Source organism: Gopherus evgoodei, chromosome 21, assembly GCF_007399415.2.
Source record: "Gopherus evgoodei ecotype Sinaloan lineage chromosome 21, rGopEvg1_v1.p, whole genome shotgun sequence".
NCBI lineage: Eukaryota > Metazoa > Chordata > Testudines > Testudinidae > Gopherus > Gopherus evgoodei.
The window spans coordinates 1256159-1270740 of record NC_044342.1 but is presented as its reverse complement, the minus strand read 5'-3'; the positions used below and the strand labels follow the sequence as shown (position 1 = coordinate 1270740).

At 45.0% G+C, this 14582-nt stretch overlaps 1 pseudogene; it reads right to left on the bottom strand.

The window, feature by feature from the left end:
* Positions 1–12: 12 nt before the first annotated feature.
* On the bottom strand, positions 13–5001 carry LOC115638363 (annotated as a pseudogene).
* Positions 5002–14582: the final 9581 nt, after the last annotated feature.

Here is a 14582-nt window from a genome sequence, read left to right as displayed (position 1 = left end):
TCCACACAGGCTTTAGTTCAGCTTCTGCAGAGTTTCATTGATCCAGGGGATGAATTTGGAGATTCTCACGTAAATGCTGGGGGATTGCCCATCCAGATCTCCATTGGAGATGATGCCCTGGATCAGCCCTTCGCACATCAGGGGCCCTCCGGAATCACTCTGCCAATACGGAGAATAACATCAGTGACTGACATTTCCCGGGACAGTCTGTCCAACAGGACAAGTGTTCTCTGCAGCTTAAGGCCAAGCCCTTTCCACCAAACAGAACCGGCATGGAAATGGATTGGCAGAGAGAGAAATCTAAAGCTTGTAGCCGTGGAAAAGGCAGTTGCTACACTGAAATTTTCCATTTTTGCATCATTTTGTGTCAGTTCCACACAAATCAGAACATTCCATAGTTAGGAATCAGTTCAGAATGTTCAACTGTTTTTTTCCTATCCATGGGATTTGTAGTTCACATCTTCATTCTCTCCTAAGCACTTGGCTCCCTTGAGGACATCGTCTACCGTAATGCAACTCAGATTTGTCTCTGAGACTGAGCTGTTCTGGGCATCATGGGAATCCCATGAATCAGTGCATTTTGGGAGATGTAGGCCAGGCAGGGGCTACGTAAGGGAAAATAGAGGCCTGAACTAAGCTCCTAGAAGGCAATGCGCTGATAAGGAACTGCACTTTAATGTTGAACTGGCTTGAAATGAAGCACTTTGGGCGAGCTCAACAACCAAAATCCTAGATTCATAGAACTGTTGGGCTGGAAGGAACCTCGAGATCCATCTAGTCTAACCATCCACTTGGAAGCCAGACCAAATAAACCTAGACCATCCCTGACAGGTGTTTGTCCAACCTGGTCTTAAAAATCTCCAATGACAGGAATTCCTTAACTTCCTCAGTTAACCTGCTCCAGAGCTTAAGGACCCTCAGAGTTAGAGAGTTTTTTCTGATATCCAACATGAATCTCCCTTAATGCAGATTAAGCCCATTACGTCTTCCCCCATCTTCAGTGGACATGGAGAACATTTGATCATTCTCCTTTTTTTAGAAGCCCTTAACATATTTGAAGATGGTTATCACATTCCCCACTCCTGCCTCATCTTCTCCACCCTAACCATGCCCAACTCTTTCAGCCTTTCCTCCTAGGCCAGCTGTTCTAAACCTCAGATCATTTTTTATGGTTGTTTCTTTCCTCTGAACTATCTCCAGTTTGTTCACATGGAAGGAAGCATTTCAGTCTGTTCACATCTCAGCATATTGCATTTTGATTGAAAATGTTGCAATGAAACATTTCAACATTTCTGAGTCAACATTTCTCCTTTTGGAATTTCCACTCTGTCAACTTTTCTTGGAAAACAAAGATTGAAATGTTGCCATTTCCTGTTAGATAGGAACATTGATTCTCCCTCGGCTCCAATGCCATCCTGGCCCTATGGACATCAATGGCAAAGCTCCCATCCACATCCATGGGGCTAGGATTTCACCCAGGGTACTGACTGTTGAGTAGCCTCAGGTTTGAGTTCACTGGTAGAAGAACCCCAGGTGATGGTGAAGACTAGAGAGGGTGGGAACACTTGGTGGGGATGCTGGGAGGATGTGGGGGGCTTTTCATCTGCATTTTTCCTGGAACATTTTGCTAAAAAATTGAAGCCCAAAAATGTCTAATCATGATGCATAATGGGAGTTGTATTTCAGGTGCCTCATGACCTTATGGGAACACAGGACTGTGTCATGGAGTCAAGTCCCCGCTATCCCAGACAGCCCCATTGTATCATCCTATCGATAAACTTATCAAGCTCCATTGGCATCCTGGTTAGGCTGTTCTCCCTAACTGTTCCCTCCTTTTGGGGATTGTTACAGAACCTTCCCCTCTGATGGTTAGAAACTTCTCCTCACCTCCAGCCTCCATTGATTCCCACCCCTGATTTGTCCTTTAGCTTCAATGGTCATCTCGCTCCTTTGTGTTTCCCCCATCCCAATGTATCTGTAGAGCAATCAGACGCCGCTCAGCCTGTGTTTTAGGCTAATTTGCCCAGGTATTTTATTCTCCTCTTCTCAGACCGACTCTCCATTCCTGATTATCCCACCAGCCCTTCTCGGCAGCTGCTTTCACTCGGACAGGGCTGCCCAGAGTTGGGCACCAGATTCCAGCTGAGCTCTCCCCAGAGCCTTCTCCACTGGCATTAAACCCTCCCTCTCTACTGGAGACACCTCGGCTGCTACATCCCAGGATCACATTTGCCTTTTTCCCGGCCATCGCCTGATGGTGGCCCATAGTCATCCTGCAATTGACCGACACACCCAGGATTCCCTCCCTCTCTGTTGCTTCCAGCTGATGAGCCCCTGTCTCAGAAGAGCAATTCTTGTAACTTGTCCCTAAGTGCATGAGCCCATGTTAAATTTAAGCCTGTTTCCACCAGCACCTTGCACAAGGACACTATACTGGAGATATATCCCTGGAGACGTCTTAGGGGCTTGGCTCCCTACCTGGGCTGTGTCTTCCATGATGAATCATGAACTCCCCTTCTGGGGCAGTGGAGAAAGGCGGGTATGGGCATATAGGTTTCCACCAGCTCCTTGCCTGGAGAAGCTTGCTGCACCTCCACTGTCTCTGGGTGTGTGTGTGTGTGTGTGGAATATTTACCTGAAATGGTGATTTCTTAACGTCTGGGCTACCAACACACAGCATAGTGGTGGGTAATAATGACAGTACCACTCTTTGCACAGGCCGTGCAACACCACCTCCTGCTCTGCCTCCTGCAGCCTGTCAGTGGTGGTGTTCACTCCGGTCTGACCCCACCCAGCCATGCTGCACTCAGAGACTGTGCTGACATGGTGATCGGTCTCTTGCAGGGGGATGGGCACCACCCAGTCCATCAGTGCCGCGCTGTGTGACAGCTGCCATGGGCAAGAGAGAGAGAGAGAGAGAGAGAGAGAGAGAGAGAGAATGGACCTGGAACAGTACAGGGATCGGAGCTGCTGTGGGGCAGCACCACTCAGCCAGAGCATGAATGTGTGTCCAGGGAGTGAGTGTGAGGTCACTGTGGGCACGGTAACGCGATGGAAGCAGTACACTGGCAGTGTGAGGTCACTGGGGGCAGTACCTTCAGCAGCATGATGTCATTGTGAAAAATCTTCATTGTTGAAGTCAGGGTGCTGGACCCCGTGACGGGCCCGGATCCGCTGCCAGTTCTCTCCTGGTTTCATGAAGTCTTGGACTCCCAGGTAGACAAAGATGTTGCTGGAAAAGCCAAGGGGAGAATATGAGGACACTAAACGGTGGAGTGGAATTGTCACAGCCCTTCTCCTGGCCCATGCAGATTTCTACCTAAAGTTGTGTGACTGAGTAACACAGAGACCATCTAATGCACCTACATAAGGATGGACTTCCTCTTTCACCTTTTGGTTGGCTAAAGAGACCCCAAAAGACTGACCAACCGACTGGCGTCCTATTCAGGGTGACCTGTCATCTAATTCTGGTGTCCATGGTTCAAGAAAGACATTGATAAATTAGAAAGGGCTAGAAAAGAGACACGAGAATGATCGAAAGATTGGAAAACTCACCTTATACTGAGAAAGTCAAAATCAATTATTTTCAAATTCAGAGGGACTATAAAGGATTTTGTTTGTTTTTCTTTCTAAAGATTGTTTCATGGTATGAATTTTTAACAGAGTAATGGTGGATTCTCCATTACTGGTAATTTTTAATGAAGATTGCATTTTTTAAAAGATCTGCTGTAGATCAAAAGGAATTATCTGGAGGATGTTCTCTGTGATCTACAGGAGGTCACACAAGATGATCACAATGATCTTGGAATCTCTGAATTGTTGAACTGCACGACAGAAGGAAAACACAAAACACACATGGAAAGGTCCAAAGCCCTATCGTGAGTGTAACTTTGCAATATTAAAATACATTGTTTAAAGCGGGGGAATCCCAGATGCCTTGGCTGGGCCGACACAGAAATAAGGTGGCTGGAGTGAATGAAACATACAAAAAAGAAAAAGAACAAAGAGTTTTTTATGCAGCATCCCCATCTACTGGATAGAGATGGAAGTAGCAAGACACCTATATCTGCCGGAGCAAATGACCCAGGAAACAGAGGTCAGTATGTGGGATAAGAGAGCTTGCTGAGTGTATCAGATAATGTTGAATTCCAGAAGGGTTCTCGGATGCTTGGCCGAGCAACTCTGCAGAGCCCCTTCCCTCCTCCGGGGTTGGAAGGACAAGAGGAGAAGTGGTCAGACTTCATGGCAGAGACTGTATCTCCTCATCTTTCTTTAATCTCTGTATCTGGGTGTTTCTATGTTGACTCTGTTCTCAGCCAAGTGAGACCTCAAGGAACGATAACTTAGATTTTAACTAAACCAGGCTCTGTGCCTGTTTCTCCTTCATCAGTCTAGGTTAATGGCCTAAGAGAACCTCCAACGATAACTTGAGACGACTGCTTTTGATGCTTTAAACTAGTGCTCGCCCCCCCCCCCGCCCAAACTAGAACTAGCAGGGACCACACTCACAGAGCGCCTTAAGGCAAAGGGCATCGTTAGTGCTCGGAGAATTAATGATGTGCAGTATGAGGAACATTGTAGAGACAGGAAAGAATTGATGGCTGATGATTGTAAGTGAATGTAGCAGGATCATTCTCTAGTACGACAGCTGAGCCCTAGCACTGTTCCATGTCAATTGCCTACAAGGTTGTTCTGTTCAGTAGGGCTCAGATCCCTCAAGGCAAGTAGAGGATTTCTTGATTGGTTAAGAACAACCTGTGCTGGGTTGGATCACAGAAAACCCCTTGGGAACTGCCAACTCATATGATGGGACTACCTCTAAGCCGTTTCCCTGCCAGCTTGGGACTCCAGTACCTTGCCTACTTGAGTCAGACACTGCCTTTCCCACAGGTACATCATCTTCCCAGCTCTAGATTTCTCTCTCTGCCCATCCATTTTCAGGCTGATTCTGTTTAGTGGCAAGGCCTGGGCCTTCAGCTGCAGAGAACACCTGTCCCACATGCAATCTGAGATCTCTTGGGACAAGCCAGGCTGGGTAATGTCAGTCACTGATGTTATTCTCCTTATTGGTAGGGAGATTCTGGCGGGCCCCTGGTGTGTGATGGGGTGGTCCAGGGCATCATCTGCAATGAAGATCCGGACAGGCACCACAGCATATACATGAGAATCTCCAAATCCATCTCCTGGATCAAAGAAACTCTGCAGAAGCTGAGTTAAAGGAGATACCCCCCTTTAAAGGGCCAGTTTGGCCATACTGGGCTCCATACCTCTGTGGAACTCCTGAGATGGTTTAAATCAGAGGGGTTTTATTTTCTACTGTTAGAGAAATGCTACAAATGGCTCAGTCCTGAAATTCTTTTGTGGCTAGAAATGTCCTTTTGATGTTTGATATTTTGTACTATTTTATTGTCTCCCCAAGTAGCTAGTCAATGTTTGCGGCCCTACAGGTGTTCTGGTTGCTAGCAGAAATTGACTATAGGGTCTGGTATTTACTTTGATGCACTATGGTTTATTTACAAGGAATATCCAAAGTCAGAATCAAACAGCAGTGGACAGCTCCTCTGTTCACTGTTCCCAGCCTGCCTCTCCTGCCAAGACTCTTTGCTCAAAAGGTTTCCCCTCTTAGCTGTCCCTCAGGGCTACATTTCTGTACTTACAGATTGTGTCTACCTGGCTTTTTTCTCTGTATCTGACTTGCTTCTGTCTCTGGGTCTCTCTGTTTGTGTTGTGACTGTCTGATCCAAGTGCCCCATTATCCCAGAACAATATTCGGTGACAACCTTTTCTCCTGAATCTTTAGAATTCACCCCGATGTACAGGGTTTTACATCAACCTAGGGGATTCTGCAGCAAGCGCAAAATTTTCTTAGTTGAATTGTATAGGCCCCCTACAAATGTTGATTATTTTTATATCTAATCTAGTTGGAAGAGAGAGAAAATGGACACTTGTTTGTAGAACCAATGGCACTTGAGGGGAAAAAATCAATTTTTTAAAAATAAAAACAGTCTTGTTTGAACAATTTGCTCTACCTTTTCCATCACTTGCCTGTTGATTGGACATCACATGTGCGAATGATCCAGGGCTGGGGAAGGATAATGGGGCAGTGAGTAGGCTGCAGGGAAGCTGGGTTGATCCACATACAAAATTAGATCTAAATAAGACCATCTAGGCCTGGATCCTCAGAGGTGTTTGGGTGCCTAACGCCCACTGAAATCAGCAGGAGCCTGAATACCTGTGAGGATCTGAGCCTCAGCTCTTCCCTCTTCAAAGGGCTTTACAAAGGGTGATCAAGATAATTTGTCCCAGCTGGATAAACTGAGGCAAAGAGAGGGTCTGTGACTTGCCTAAGGTCACTGAGCAGCAGAGCTGGGACAGAGCCCTATTGTCCTGAGGCACAGGCCTGGGGTCTGGCTACGAGGCCACACTGCTTCCTCACAGCTCACAGCAGATCAATCAGTCAGTCCCAGCCACTGCAGCCCCCCAGCCCCTGCATCACACTGCTTGTTAATTTCACTTCCCATCTCCTGTCCTCTGGGATCAGGACAGACCTGATAAAATGTCTCCAGCGCTGAATTCCCTCCTGACCCATGTTGTCTGGGACAGATGCTGGGTCCACTAGGGCAGGGCAGGTCTCTGGTTACAGGATGTGGGGTTACAACACCCATAGGGCTGAAAATATGTCTAGCCCTAAATCGAGGGTTGTGGAGCAGATACAGACAGAATTGATCTATATGTCTCAACACTCCCCTCCATCTGGCTCTCTCTGTCTGGTAACAGGGGCAGCGCTGGCCAGCGTTACCCAGGACCAGGAGATGCCGTGTGGCTGATCCCTGTCTGGCTAAAGGCCAGATGTGTCTGAGCCAGAGGCACGAGAGAGATACGCAGAGTTGTGCTCAGATGCCCTGAATGTCACCCTCATTACAAGCCCAGAAGGAGCCACAGAGCTCATCCCATCTGACCCCTGGGTAACCCCAGCCCTGGGACGGCCCTGAGCTAATCCCGGCTCGAATTAGAGTAGAGCTGTTAGATAAACATCCTGGCTTGAGTCATACATTGTCAGAGACAGAGAATCCAGCCCAGTCTGTGCCTGAGCCAGGCCCAGCCACCGAAGCGATTTGAATGGCCAATTCCCAGACGACATCATTCAGATCCCCTGAGCTGGGTGCTCTGGCCTGCATGGTACGGGAAGGCAAAGGAGATGGTCTAGTGGTCCCCTTGGGCTATCAAACAGCTCAGCACTGACATGATACAAACATTCCCACCTTCACAGTGTTTCTGTCTCTGTATTCAGGGGAATTCCTGTTAAACAGAGTCTGTCTCTGGCCGTGTAACAAACACTGTGGGGTTCTCCCACCGCTTGGGAGGGGAGAGCCCAACCACTGACAATTACACTGAAGACTGTTGCTCTGCTATGCCCCTCTGACACCAGCTGGGGATCTGGCCCCACTGATACCAATGGTGCTATGGCCCATTGACCCTAGCCTGGTGAGGGGGCAGGAAATGGGACACAGAAGGATACAGCTTGCTCAGGACAGACAGGCAGGGTAAAAAAGGGAGGAGATGTTGCCTTATATATTAAGACTGTATACACTTGGTCTGAGGTTGAGATGGAAATAGGAGACACTTGTTGAAAGGCTCTGGGTAAGGATAAAAGGGGTAAAAAATAAAGGTGATGTCATGATAGGGGTCTACTACAGACCACCAAACCAAGAAGAAGAGGTGGATGAAGATTTTTTCAAACAACTAACAAAAACATGCAAAGCACAGGACTTGGTGGTAATGAGGGATTTCAGCTACCCAGACATCTGTTGGGAAAATAACACCGCAGGGCACAGATTATCCAACAAGTTCTTGGAATGTATTGGAGACAATACAGTTTTGTCCCAGAAGGTGGAGAAAGCTACTAGGGGAGAGGCTGTTCTAGACTTGATTTTGACAAATAAAGAGGAACTAGGGGAGAATTTGAAAGTGGAAGGCAGCTGAGGTGAGAGTGATCATGAAATGGTAGAGTTCATGATTCTAGCATATAGTAGGAGGGAAAACAGCAAAATAAAGACAATGGATTTCAAGAAGGCAGATTTAGCAAACTCAGGAAGTTGGTACATAAGATCTCATAGGAAGCAAGTTTAAGGGGAAAAATAGAAGACAATTGGCAGTTTTTCAAGGAGACATTATTAAGGGCACAGGAGCAAACTATCCCACTGTGTAGGAAAGACAGGAAGTATGGCAAGAGACCACCTTGGCTTAACCAGGAGATCTTGAATGTTCTAAAAAACAAGAAAGAGTCCTACAAAAAATGGAAACCAGATCAAATTACAAAGGAGGAATATAAACAAATAACACATGTATGTAGGGGCAAAATTAGAAAGGACAAGGCACAAAATGAGATCAAACTAGCTAGAGACATAAAGGATAACAAGAAAACATTCTACAAATACATTAGACGCAAGAGGAAGTCCAATGACAGGGTAGGCCTGCTACTAAGGGAAAAACAAAAACAGAAAATGTGGAAATGGCAGAGGTACTTAATGACTTCTTTGCTTCATTTTTCACCAAGAAGGTTGGTGGCATATGGACGCCTAACATAGAGAAAGCCATTGAAAATGGGGTAGGTTCAGATGCTAAAAGTTTAAAGTTACTTTGACAAGTTAGATGGCTTCAAGTCACCAGGGCCTGATGAAATACATCCTGGAGTACTCAAGGAACTGACTGAGGAGATATCCGAGCCATCAGCAAGTCTGAAAGTCAGCATTAGCTAATGCTGAAAGTCATTTGGCCATATTGGGCTCCGTGTCTGTGTGGAACTCCTCAGATGGTTTACATAGAATATTTTTCTAGTGTTAGAGAAATACTATAAATGGATCTGTCCTGAAATCCTTTTGTGGCTAGAAATGCTGGTTTGATGTTTGAAATTTTGTTGTGTTATTGTCATCTCAAGTGGCTAGTCAACATTTAGGACCCTATGAGTGTTCTGGTTGGAAACAGAAATTGACAATAGGGTCTGGTATTTACTTTGATGCAATCTCAGTTATTTACAAGGAATATCCAAAGTCCTGTTTCCCTGAACACAGTTGGAATTGAACAGCAGCAGACAGCTCCTCTCTTCACTGTCCTAGTCTGCCTCTCCAACCTAGACTTTGCCCCAAAAGTTTCCTCTCTTAGCTGTCTCTTAGGGCCACATTCCTGTACTTAAAGGTTGTGTCTGCCTGGCTTTTTATGCTGCATCTTCCTTACTTCTGTTCTTGGGTCTCTCTGTCTTGTTATTGTCTAATCCAAATGCCCTATTACCCCAGAAAAATATTTGGTGAAAACTTTTTCTCCTGAACCATTAGAAATCCCAGAGAATTCCTCTGCTTACATCAGCCAAGAGGATTTTGAAGCAAATGTTGAATTTTCTCAGTTAAATTCTATAGGCCCCCTACAAATGCTGATCATTTTTATACCGATTTCATTATTTCAGGGTTCTCTACTATCAAAATTCCTAGCTGTAGTGTGTCATTGGCTGGTTTAAAAACTTCCTTTCACCCAACCAGAGAGCAGGAATGGGGCTATATGGCTTAAGTTCCAACCTGTCACCATAAAACCTGGTTAGTCAAATTAAACAGCCAATGACAATAGCAGATTGAAGCAATTGTGTAAAAAAAATTGAAATGTCAAATGTTTTGTTTTGCACATTTTGAGCCGGACCCAACTTTTGTTTGTTTCCAGTATTTTATATTCTTTTTTTCCTCTCTGCACCCCAGAAGTATTTAATTATTTATTATTTATTATTATGATACTGTGGGAGGTCGGAAAAAGCTAAAGGAAAGGAACCTGGAAAGCATCGCTGAAATACACTGGGAAAAAGAAAGAGTTGTGTATTTCCGAGTGCAACGGGTTTGGTCACAGAGACCTCCTTGGGACTGTTACCCGATGTGCTGAAACTACCTCTGAGCCCATTTTATTTGCCAGCTTGGGACTTTAGAACCCTGCCTTGTTGAGCCAGACACACTAGCCTGTGGCAACACAGGCCCAGGGTCTGAACTGCACCCCTAAAGCTGCAGACTTAACTGAAGACAGCTCAGCAAGTGCTCCTGTCTTCATCACCCAGACACCCAGCTCCTAATGGGATCCAAACCCCAAATACATCCGTTTTACTCTCTGTAAAGCTTATACAAGGTAAACTCATAAATTGTTCACCCTCTGTAACACAGATAGAGACATATCATAGAATATGCATAGCTGTTTGTTCCCCCCAAAAGGGATTTTATTAAGTATAAAAAGTAGAATTTAAATGGTTTCAAGTAATAACAGACAGAACAAAGTAAGATACCAAGCAAAATAAAACAAAACACACAAGCCTAAGGCTAATACATTAAGAAACTAAATACAGGTAAATCTCACCCTTAGAGATGTTCCAATAAGCTTCTTTCACAGACTAGACCAGGGGTCTCAAATACACGGCCTGAGGGCCTCATGCACCCCGCAGGATTATTTCCTCTGGGCCGCCAAGCTCCCCTCCCTCCCTCCAAACGCACCGCGTCCCCGTTCCTCTGCTTACCTCCAGGCACTTCTCGTTGCCAAACAGCTGTTTGGTGGTGCTTAGCACTTTCTAGGAGGGAGGAGCGGGGAGCTGCACGCTCAGGAGAGGAGGAGGAGAAGAGGCGAGACAGGGGAGGGATTTGGGGAAGGGATTTGAATAGGGGCAGGGAGGGGGCGGAGTTGGGGCAGGGACTTTGGGGAAGGGCTCTGAATGGGGGTGGGGAAGGGGTGGGAAGAAGCATGACAGGGGAAGAGTCTCATGGAAGGAGGTGGAGTGGGGACGGGGCCAGGGGCAGCGTGGGGGTGTCAGTGATGCAGCCCTTGGGCCAATGTATTAATCCTCATGTGGTCCTCATGGTGATTTGAGTTTGAGATTCCTGGACTAGACTCCTTCCTAGTCTGGGCCCAATCCTTTCCCCTGGTACAGTTCTTGTTAGTTCCAGCAGGCATCTTAGGTGAAAAGCAGGGGATTTCACACAACTGGCCTCCTTTGTTCTGTTCCACCTCCTTTTATAGCTCGGGCACAGGGTGGGAATCCTTTGTCTCTCTGGATCCTCACCCCTCCTTCTAAATGGAAAAGCACCAATTTTAAGATGGATTCCAGTATTAGGTGACATATGCACATGTCACTGTAAGACCTCTGACTTCATTACCTTCATTACATAGGAAGGCTTGCAGGTAAAAAACCCATTCACAGTTCATTGATTCTGAAGCACCCTTTATGTCTTCCACTTAATATGTTTTCATCAGTGATACAAGTTTATATCTTATTCTCCTAACTCCAGACATAGAAATAATACATGCAAACAAATAGGATGAACACACTCAGTAGATCATAAGCTTTGTAATGATACCTTACAAGAGACCTTATGCAGAAGATATATTCCAGTTACATCATCTTCACATTCGTTAACATATTTCCATAAAACATATGGAGCACAACGTCACATCAACTACACCTCTACCCCTGAAATAAGGCGACCCGATATAATATGAATTCGGATATAACACAGTAAAGAGGCGGGAGGGGCTGCACACTCCAGGGGATCAAAGCAAGTTTGATATAACCCGGTTTCACCTATAACGCAGTAAGATTTTTTGTTTCCTTTGGAGAACATTATATCAGGGTAGAGATGTATTTGGAAAACAGCAAAAACAGATGCTTGTCTGAAAAACAAATGGCACTGGGACGGGGAAGAAAAGCCATTGTTCTAATTAAAAAACATTTTCTCTGAACAATTTACAGTACCTTTTCCACTACTGGCCTGTAGATTGGATGTCGTGCGTGTGAATGATCCAGGGTTGGGGCAGGATAATGCACGGGCAGGATGAAGGGAAGCTGAGCTGAGCCATAAATAAAATCAGTGATAAATAAAAACATCAATGTCTGGATCCTCAGAGTTGTTTAGGTACCTAACTCCCTAATACCTTAACAGGGTATTATTACAGGAGCCTTAATACCTACATAAGAGCATCAGACCAAAGGTCCACCTAGCGCAGTATCCTGTCTGCCGACTGTGGCCAATGCCAGGTGCCCCAGAAGGAGTGAACCTAATAGGTCTCAAGTGATCTCTCTCCTGCCATCCATCTCGTTCAGGACGAGGAGTTGCACTATATGTGAAAGAAAATGTAGATTCAAATGAAGTAAAAATCTTAAGCGAATCCACATGTTCCATAGAATTTCTATGGATAGAAATTTCATGCTCTAATAAAAATATAGCATTAGGGATCTATTATCAACCACCTGACCAGGACAGTGACAGTGATGATGAAATGCTAAGGGAAATTAGAGAGACTATCAAACTTAAGAACCCAATAATAGTGGGGGATTTCAATTATCCCCATATTGACTGGGAACATTTCACTTCAGGACGAAATGCAGAGGTAAAATTTCTCGATACTTTAAATGACTGCTTCATGGAGCAGCTGATATGGGAACCCACAAGGGGAGAGGCAACTCTAGATTTAATCCTGAGTGGAGCGCAGGAGCTGGTCCAAGAGGTAACTATAGCAGGACGGCTTGGAAATAGTGACCATAATACAATAACATTCAACATCCCTGTGGTTGGAAGAACATCTCAACAGCCCAACACTGTGGCATTTAATTTCAAAAGGGAGAACTATACAAAAATGAAGGGGTTAAACAAAAGTTAAAAGGTACAGTGGCTAAAGTGAAATCTCTGCAAGCTTCATGGGCAGTTTTTAAAGACACCATAATAGAGGCCCAACTTCAATGTATACCTCAAATTAAGAAACACAGTAAAAGAACTGAAAAAGACCCACTGTGGCTTAATAACCATGTAAAAGAAGCAGTGAGAGATAAAAAGACTTCCTTTAAAAAGTAGAAGTCAAATCCTAGTGAGGCAAATAGAAAGGAGCATAAACACTGCCAAATTAAGTGCAAGAGTGTAATAAGAAAAGCCAAAGAGGAGTTTGAGGAATGGCTAGCGAAAAACTCCAAAGGTAATAACAAAATGTTTTTAAGTACATCAGAAGCAGGAAGCCTGCTAAACAACCAGTAGGGCCCCTTGATCAATCGAAATACAAAAGGAGTGCTTAAAGACGATAAAGTCATTGCTGAGAAACTAAATGGATTCTTTGCTTCAGTCTTCATGGCTGAGGATGTCAGGGAGATTCCCAAATCTGAGCTGGCTTATGTAGGTGACAAATCTGAGGAACTGTCACAGATTGAAATGTCACTAGAGGAGGTTTTGGAATTAATTGATAAACTCAACATTAACAAGTCACCGGGACCAGATGGCATTCACCCAAGAGTTCTGAAAGAACTCAAATGTGAAGTTGCGGAACTATTAACTAAGGTTTGTAACCTGTCCTTTAAATCGGCTTCAGTACCCAATGACTGGAAGTTAGCTAATGTAATGCCAATATTTAAAAAGAGATCTAGAGGTGATCCTGGCAATTACAGACTGGTAAGTCTAATGTCAATACTGGGCAAATCAGTCGAAACAATGGTTAAGATTAAAATTGTCAGACACATAGAAAAACATAAACTGTTGAACAATAGTCAACATGGTTTCTGTAAAGGGAAATCATCTCTTACTAATCTATTTGAGTTCTTTGAAGGGGTCAACAAATATGTGGACAAGGGGGATCCAGTGGACATAGTGTTCTTAGATTTCCAGAAAGCCTTTGACAAGATCCCTCACCAAAGGCTCTTACATAAATTAAGCTGTCATGGGATAAAAGGGAAGGTCCTTTCCTGGACTGAGAACTGGTTAAAAGACAGGGAACAAAGGGTAGAAATTAATGGTAAATTCTCAGAATGGAGAGGGGTAACTAGTGGTGTTCCCCAAAGGTCAGTCCTAGGACCAATCCCATTCAATTTATTCATAAATGATCTGGAGAAAGGGGTAAACAGTGAGGTGGCAAAGTTTGCAGTTGATACTAAACTACTCAAGATAGTTAAGATCAAAGCAGATTGTGAAGAACTTCAAAAAGATCTCACAAAACTAAGTGATTGGGTAACAAAATGGCAAATGAAATTTAATGTGGATAAATGTAAAGTAATGCACATTGGAAAAAATAACCCCAACGATACATACAATATGATGGGGGCTGATCCCTGTCTGGCTAAAGGCCAGATTTGTCTGAGCCAGAGGCATGAAAGAGATTCTCAGAGCTGCCCTCATATGCCCTGGCTCCCTACACCCCGACCCACTGCAATAAGAGAGCCATGTTCTTTCGATAGACTCATCCATTCCAAGGCCAGAAGGGAACATGGTGCTCATCCCCTCTGACCGTAGTGCAGCCCTGGCCCTGGGACAGCCCTGAGTTAATTCTGGTTCAAACTAGAGCAGAGCTGTTGGACACAATCCCACCTTGAGTCACACGTCACCAGGGATGGAGAATCCAGCCCAGCCCTTGGCCACAATATCTCCGAGCCTGAGTCTGGCCCAGCCACCAAAGGGATTTGAATGGCCAATTCCCAGACAACATCATTCAGATCCCCTGGGCTGAGTGCTTTGGCTCACCTGGTACAGGGGAGGGGGGCAGAGGAGACGGTCTGATGGTCCCCTCTGTCCGTCGCCTCTCCCAATCCA